We start from the raw sequence: 9,182 nt of genomic DNA, 5'->3' as shown, positions 1-9,182 counted from the left end.
GGCATCACTAAAAAAAAAAAAAACATAAGTCTAATTTTCATCGCTGTCGGGGAAACCGGGGTCCACGGCAGAGGTCCAATCTTTCCAAACTGACGTTCATACGGAAATAGTCTCTCCCAACACAGACAGCAGAGGTCCAATCTTTACAAACTGACGTTCATACTGAAAACCAGCGAGACGCTGCAGGCCTAATATCTGCAGTGCTGCTGGTTGAGTCAGTCTACTGAATCCATTGTGTGGCGGTGAAGACAGTGTGAGTGTAGACTTACATCCAAGCCTCTCCTCCTCCTCCTCCTCCTCCTCCTCCGCCGCCGCCTCCTCCTCCGCCTCCGCCGCCGCCTCCGCCGCCCGCTCCCATCCTGGAGCCGTACTCTCCTCTCTGCTCCCTGAAGCCCTGTTCTCTGATCAGCTCCATCACCATGTCTTTTGCTTGCTGAAGGACCAGAGACGAGACCAGCACAACATGACAGTTTACAGGAACCTTGTTCAGGTGACAGCACCAGTCAGGTATCATTGGCAGCCCAACACATGTTTCTCATTAGTGGCAAAAGATTAGAATTGAGCTGCTGTGTAAAAGCAGCCATACAGCACACAACCAGGCTCCTAACAAACTGGTATACAGCCACACGCCAGGCTCCTAACAAACTGGTATACAGCACACGCCAGGCTCCTAACAAACTGGTATACAGCCACACCAGCTCCTACAAACTGGTATAACACACGCCAGGCTCTAACAAACTGGCATACAGCCACACGCCAGGCTCCTAACAAACTGGATACAGACACACGCCAGGCTCCTAACAAACTGGTATAGAGGCATATGCCAGGCTCCTAACAAACTGGTAATAGAGGCACATGCCAGGCTCCTAACAAACTGGTATACAGCCACACGCCAGGCTCCTAACAAACTGGTATACAGCCACACGCCAGGCTCCTAACAAACTGGTATACAGCCACACGCCAGGCTCCTAACAAACTGGCATACAGACACACGCCAGGCTCCTAACAAACTGGTAGAGAGGCATATGCCAGGCTCCTAACAAACTGGTATAGAGGCAAATGCCAGGCTCCTAACAACTGGTATACAGCCACACGCCAGGCTCCTAACAAACTGCATACAGCCACACGCCAGGCTCCTAACAAACTGGCATACAGCCACACGCCAGGCTCCTAACAAACTGGCATACAGCCACAGCCAGGCTCCTAACAAACTGGTATACAGCCCAACGCCAGGCTGCTAACAAACTGGTATACAGCCCACACGCAGGCTCCTAACAAACTGGTATACAGCCACACGCCAGGCTGCTAACAAACTGGCATACAGCCACACGCCAGGCTGCTAAAAACTAGTCCTCTCTGCACCACTAACATACCAGCTGTAGGAAACACCAGTCCTCTCTGCACCACTAACATACCAGCTGTAGGTAACACCACGTCCTCTCTGCACCACTAACATACCAGCTGTAGGTAACACCAGTCCTCTGCACCACTAACTTCCAGCTGTAGATACACCAGTCTCTCTGCACCACTAACATACAGCTGTAGGAAACACCAGTCCCTCTGCACCACTAACGACCAGCTGTAGATAAACAGTCCTCTCTGCACCACTAAACCAGCTGTAGTAACACCAGTCCTCTCTGCACCACTAACATACCAGCTGTAGGTAACACCAGTCCTCTCTGCACCACTAACATACCAGCTGTAGGTAACAAGTCCTCTCTGCACCACTAACATACCAGCTGTAGGTAACACCAGTCTCTCTGCACCACTAATATACAAGCTGTAGGTAACACAGTCCTCCTTGCACCACTAACATACCAGCTGTAGGTAACACCAGTCCTCTCTGCACCACTAACATACCAGCTGTAGATAACACCAGTCCTCTCTGCACCACTAATATACCAGCTGTAGGTAACACCAGTCCTCTCTGCACCACTAACATACCAGCTGTAGGTAACACCAGTCCTCTCTGCACCACTAACAGACCAGCTGTAGGAAACACCCAGTCCTCTCTGCACACTAACATACCAGCTGTAGATAACACCAGTCCTCTCTGCACCACTAATATACAGCTGTAGGTAACACCAGTCCTCTCTGCACCACTAACATACCAGCTGTAGTAACACCAGTCCTCTCTGCACCACTAACATTCCAGCTGTAGGAAACACCAGTCCTCTCTGCACCACTAACAGTCCAGCTGTAGGTAACACCAGTCCTCTCTGCACCACTAACATACCAGCTGTAGGAAACACAAGTCCTCTCTGCACCACTAACAGTCCAGCTGTAGGTAACACCAGTCCTCTCTGCACCACTAACATACCAGCTGTAGGAAACACCAGTCCTCTCTGCACCACTAACAGTCCAGCTGTAGGTAACAAGTCTCTCTGCACAACTAACTACAGCTGTAGGAAACACCAGTCCTCTCTGCACCACTAACATACCAGCTGTAGGTAACACCAGTCCTCTCTGCACCACTAACATACCAGCTGTAGGTAACACCAGTCTCTCTCTGCGCCACTAACATACCAGCTGTAGGTAACACTAGTCCTCTCTGCACCACTAACATACCAGCTGTAGGTAACACCAGTCTCTCTGCACCACTAACATACCAGCTGTAGGTAACACCAGTCCTCTCTGCACCACTAACATACCAGCTGTAGGTAACACCAGTCCTCTCTGCACCACTAACATACCAGCTGTAGGTAACACCAGTCCTCTCTGCACCTAACATACCAGCTGTAGGTAACACTGGTCCTCTCTGCCCACTAACATACCAGCTAGGTAACACCAGTCCTCTCTGCACCACTAACATACCAGCTGTAGATAACACCAGTCCTCTCTGCACCACTCACCTGGACTTTAAAAGGTTCCCCAGAGATGCGTAGAGGTTTGTCTGCTCCGTGTTCTGAGGCCCTTCCTGGATCATCACCATCTTGACCCCGGCTCTCTCCTGCAGCTGTTTGATGGTCTCTCCTCCCTTCCCGATGACCAGGCCAGCCTTGGAGGCAGGGACCGCATCTCCTGAACAGACATACCGGGGCGCCGGCGTCGTTGTGATGGAAGGCTGGAGAGGACGACCCTTATCAACGATCTCCGACAACAGCCTCTTGGCAGCTCTGGTTGGGGACAGAAACATCTGCATGGACACTGGGACTAGGGGCCCTACAACATCTGCATGGACACTGGACTGGGGCCCTACTCATTGCATGGACACTGGGACTAGGGGCCTACAACATCTGCATGGACACTGGGACTAGGGGCCCTACAACATCTGCATGGACACTGGGACTAGGGGCCCTACAACATCTGCATGGAACTGGGACTAGGGTCCCTACAACATCTGCATGGACACTGGGACTAGGGCCCTACAACATCTGCATGGACACTGGGACTAGGGGCCCTACAACATCTGCATGGACACTGGGACTAGGGGCCTACAACATCTGCATGGACACTGGGACTAGGGCCCTACACATCTGCATGGACACTGGGACTAGGGGCCTACAACATCTGCATGGACACTGGGACTAGGGGCCCTAAACATCTGCATGGAACTGGGACTATGGGCCTACTACATCTGATGGACACTGGGACTAGGGGCCCTACAACATCTGCATGGACACTGGGACTAGGGGCCCTACAACATTGCATGGACACTGGGACTAGGGCCCTACAACATCTGCATGGACACTGGGACTATGGGCCCTACTACATCTGCATGGACACTGGGACTAGGGGCCCTAAACATCTGCATGGACACTGGGACTAGGGCCCTAAACATCTGCATGGACACTGGGACTAGGGGCCTAAACATCTGATGGACACTGGGACTAGTGGCCCTACTACATAAAGAAACAGCCGGGTAACACACATCAGGTGCTAAGACAGTCAGCTACGGTGTCTGACGAGGGACACAACTATGGCAGTGGAACTATCAACTACTGTAATGTCACCGAGAGGGCAGGGAGGGAGAACAGAGGGCAGGGGAGGGAGAGCAGAGGGCAGGGGAGGGAGAGAGAGGGCAGGGGAGGGAGAGCAGAGAACAGAGGAGGGAGAACAGAGGGCAGGGGAGGGAGAACAGAGGGCAGGGGAAGGAGAACAGAGGCAGGGGAGGGAGAACAGAGGGCAGAGGAGTGAGAACAGAGGGCAGAGGAGTGAGAAAGAGGGCAGAGGAGTGAGAACAGAGGGCAGAGGGAGTGAGAACAGAGGGCAGGGGAGGGAGAACAGAGGCAGGGAGTGAGAAAGAGAGGGAGGGAGAACAGAGGCAGGGGAGGGAGAACAGAGGGCAGAGGGAGAACAGAGAGGCGAGACGACAGGAGAACTATACGTACTGTATGGAGTCTGGGAACCAGTCAGTGTCACCGACCTATCAGGCATACCTCCACTATCTACAACACAGAGAGATTAAGAGGACAGTTAAATGGGGGGGGGGGGGTCATGAGTCTCATGACTGGAAACACTGAGCCTTACAGGTCTGTTCATGAGTCTCATGACCTGGAAACACTGAGCCTTACAGGTCTGTGCAACAAACAATACCAGGTTATATGGATTAAAGTGGCTGCTAAATGGTATACATTATTATAGGACATAAGATCCGTATGTCTGGGGTACAGCAAACCTTACCGGGGGCGATCTGGATTTTACAGCTGGACTCCTGTTGCATCCMGGATATCTGTTCTCCTCCTCTTCCAATAACTGGGATTAGAGAAGATTTGTCAATGAACCCCCAACGTCCATCTGCACGGTGTGTGTGTGTGTGTGTGTGTAAGCTCTGCTAACCGACGGGCCCCTGATGTTAAATTACATTGGGTTAAGAGGTAGGTAGGTCAAACACGAGACCGAGATCATTTCACAGAAAACAAAAAAACGTTCCTTCGAGTTGTCGTGAGTTCTGAATGAGGAAAAGTAGTTAAGAGCCAACCGGAACCGTTGCTATGGATACTCAGACCCAGAGTCGAACTGGGAGCAACAGACAGAGAGGAGAACAGCTAATAGATTTACTAATGGAAGGAAATTCCAGTATTTCAGGTTTCGGGCCTTAACATTTGGCAGAAGCAAATCAGTCCACGGTAGGGCCTAAACATATCGAGCATGGGTATGGGTTTTGGGCATTAAAAACTCATGCAAGAGACGGTAGTTTGTACTTACTGAATCCAACCATTCCGTCAGGAACCTTGAACTCCTCCGACAACGATCGTGCTCCACCACCTCCCATTCCTCCACCTCCCATTCCTCCACCTCCCATTCCTCCACCTCCCATTCCTCCACCTCCCATTCCCATCGCTGCGGAGAATGCTGCAATGAGGAAACCAAAAGACAAAAATCAGATCGAGGTCCACTGATGAAAAAACACCCCGGAGTTACTGGTAAAAATAACCATAACTGATTGGAAGGAGAACAGGAAGCTAAGCTGAAAATAGGACCCGGTCTAGATGTACCGATAAGAACCCTATTCACTATGTAGTAGGGCTGGCAATGGCCAGGGACCTCACAACAAGATATTAGCGTGATATTTAGGTGCCGATACGATATGTATTGCGGTTCCATTCTGTGATTGATGCAATTTAATGTCCCCAACTTATTGCATTCGGACCCCTTGACTTTACACATTTTGTTACGTCCTTATTCTAAAATGGATAAAACAAAATCCTCAATCTACACACAACACCCCATAATGACAACGCAAAAAGAGGTTTAGAAATGTTTTGCTAATTTATAATAAAAAACAGAAATACCTAATTTACATAAGTATTCAGACCCTTTGCTATGAGACTTAAGTTGAGCTCAGGTGCATCTTGTTTCCATTAATCATCATTGAGATGTTTCTACAACTTGATTGGAGTCCACCTGTGGTAAATTCAATTGATTGGACATGATTTGGAAAGGCACACACCTGTCTATATAAGGTCCCACAATTGACAGTGCATTTCAGAGTAAAAACCAAGCCATGAGGTTGAAGGAATTGTCTGTAGAGCTCCGAAACGGAATTGTGTCGAGGCACAGATCTGGGGAAAGGTACCAAAACATTTCTGCAGCATTGAAGGTCCCAAGAACACAGTGGCCTCCATCATTCTGAAATGGAAGAAGTCTGGCACCACCAAGACTCTTCCTAGAGCTGGCGGACCAGCCAAACTGAGCGATCGGTCGAGAAGGCCTTGGTCTGGAAGGTGACTAAGAACCCCAGTTCTCTGTGAGATGGGAGAACCTTCCAGAAGGACAACCATCTCTGCAGCACTCCACCAATCAGGCCTTTATTGTAGAGTGGCCAGAGGAAACCACTCCTCAGTAAAAAGGCACATGACAGCCCGCTTGGAGTTTGCCAATAGGCACCTAAAGGACTCTGACCATGAGAAACAAGATTATCTGGTCTGATGAAACCAAGATTTTACACTGCTGCTACTCTGTTTATCAACTATACATAGTCACTTTATACCTACATGTACATATTACCTCAATTAGCCCGACTAAAAGGTGCCCCGCACATTGACTCTCGTACCGGTACCCCCTGTATATAGCCTTCCTACTGTTTATAAATTATATTTACTTATCTATTGTTTACCTAATACCTATTTTTTATACAAAAAATGCACTGTCTTGTAAGTAAGTATTTCACTGTAAGGTCTACAGCTGTTGTATTCTGCGGACATGATCAAATAAACTTTGATTTGACTTTGGCTTGAATCTGGAGGAAACCTGGCACCATCTCTCCGGTGAAGAATGGTGGTGGCAGCATCATGCTGTGGGGATGTTTTTCTGCAGCAGGGACTGGGAGACTAGTCAGGATCGAGGGAAAGATGAACYGAGAAAAGTAGAGATCCTTGATGAAAACCTGCTCCAGAGCGCTCAGGACATCAGACTGGGGAGAAGGTTCACCTTCCAATAGGACAACGACCCTAAGCACACAGCCAAGACAACGCAGGAGTGGCTTCAGGACAAGACTCTGAATATCCTTGAGTGGTCCAGCCAGAGCCCGGACTTGAACCCGATCGAACACGCTCCCCATCCAACCTGACAGAGCTTGAGAGGATCTGCAGAGATGAATGGGAGAAACTCCCCAAATACAGGTGTGCCAAGCTTGTAGCATCATGAAGACTCGAGGCTGTAATCGCTGCCAAAGGTGCTTCAACAGAGTACTGAGTGAAAGGTCTGAATACTTATGTAAATGTAATATTTCCGGGGGGATAAACATTTCTAAAAACCTGTTTTTGCCCTGTCAGCGTGAGGTATTGTGGGTGGATGGATTTTTAAAAATCCCGCTGCAAAAGGACAAGAGAATATGAGAACATTTGTTTTGATCAGTCATGGAATTAAGTTCTACCCAGTTTCAAAAAAAATAGTGAACAAGCTATAGGATGAAAAATGCAGGCCTTTTGGCGCAGGTACAGCCGACTAGCACTAGCTAACGCTAGTTCTTTGACTCAAAGAACCAATATATTATTGTCACAAAATAATATTGTGATATTTAAATATAATTTCCCCCCCCCCCCACATCACTACTTTAGACTAAAGCCTTTGACCCTACGGCCCAAAGTGCCAGAAGTTGCTAAGTTACAAGGTACTCTCTGAAAGACCCAAGACCCACCCAACGGTAATTGCTGCCACGCAACACATTTTGGGGACTTGTGGTGGAATATTCTATTCAAGTGAGAGAGACTGTCATTTCTTCAAACAATCATCTTTATTCAATATCAATTATTGCAATAATGTCACCGTCGAGAGATCCTACCCTTCACAGACCATGCTGTTCCTTAATATACCCGATACCAACATGTCTCAGTCATGGCTGATTCAACCCCACCACCCTCCCCATATACATTAGGGGGCACCATAAGCCACGTTGGGTTCATCCTCAGGTCATCTGCCMCTGGTGCCGTCTCCTAGCTGCTAGGATAATCAGGAATACCGAGGTCTTTGTTGTGTTGCTCCTAGCGCTCTGGAGCCCGGTGACACCCACCACATCTGATCTATGGAACGCCAGCTGTAGGTTTTTAAATCACTAATCATCCCTTAAAAATCAGTCGCTAGCCCAAGCTCCATAAAAAAAAGACCCCTCAGCTAACCTCAGAGAGAGGGGGAGTCCTAGGAACCTTACTCTATTAAATAAAACAATCATTTGGTGCATAAATATAACACAATCTTGTAATCCTGCTGCCACAGATTGAATCACTAAGAAGACTTAAATTGTTAGTTTAGAGAGGACAACCTACACCTGTCCTTTAACAGCGAGCTAGAGATGAGGGACAACAATCAATAGTCACTTAACAGGATATTATTTTTGACAATATATTATATCCTTGACAATATCATTGTCGCTAGTTTGCTGCACCAGAAATCTAGCCTTCTTCCTTGTTTTATATTTATATATATATAAAGCCAAATAGTTTTCAGCACTTTCAGTTCCATGACTGGTCAGAGCTTGTTTTCTCCTGTCTCTCCCTTTGTCCCTCTGCAGCAGACACATGGTGAACAAGATGTCTGGAACATCGAATCGCAAAACATATAGAATTGTGAGAGAATCTGAATAAGTGTCGTATCGCGCACCCAAGTACGCGGATAATATTGTACTGCGAGGTCCCTGGCTTTACAGATACTCACAGTCATTAGGTGCCACCTTCTTGGTCTCTGGTTGGTCTGTAAGTAGAAGAGGAGACTGTGGTTATAGAGATGAGAGAGAGAGAGTTAACMCCCTGTCAACGGTCCGCAGAGTTGGGCTCATACTTCTGGAAAGAAAAAAAATTGCCTTTTGACATCACTTCCTGTGCAACGTGGTACAGACATAGCATTTTCTAGAAACACAACTTRGTAACTACTGTATATAAAAATMWWWAAWAAATACAAGACAAAAGCAAGGGTTCCCGGTGTATGACATAGGCGACAATCCCCCTGCTAAATGCTAAACTTTCAAGCCATAGAATTAAAAGAGATCATTGCTGTAGAAAGAGGGATTTTATCCTGCCTAAAAAGGAATACAGAACTAAACCAAGTCAGGCATTTTGTGGCAAGTCTTAACAGCACTGTATAACAAACTATTAAAAATGTAATTAAATCAAAGTCAGGAAATCCTTTCTAACCGGACTACATCACCCCGTTCACCATCACTAACCGGACTACATCACCCCGTTGATCACCACTAACCGGACTACATCACCCCGTTGATCACCACTAACCGGACTACATCACCC

General features: G+C 47.9%; 1 pseudogene; it reads right to left on the bottom strand.

The window, feature by feature from the left end:
* Positions 1 to 9,182, bottom strand: part of LOC112074157 (far upstream element-binding protein 1-like) — a 38,400-nt pseudogene that overhangs the window by 21,845 nt on the left and 7,373 nt on the right.

This window comes from Salvelinus sp. IW2-2015, unplaced genomic scaffold (assembly GCF_002910315.2).
Source record: "Salvelinus sp. IW2-2015 unplaced genomic scaffold, ASM291031v2 Un_scaffold2519, whole genome shotgun sequence".
In the NCBI taxonomy this organism is placed as follows: domain Eukaryota; kingdom Metazoa; phylum Chordata; class Actinopteri; order Salmoniformes; family Salmonidae; genus Salvelinus; species Salvelinus sp. IW2-2015.
The sequence above is the reverse complement of the archived record's forward strand: the minus strand, read 5'-3'. Positions and strand labels throughout refer to the sequence as shown.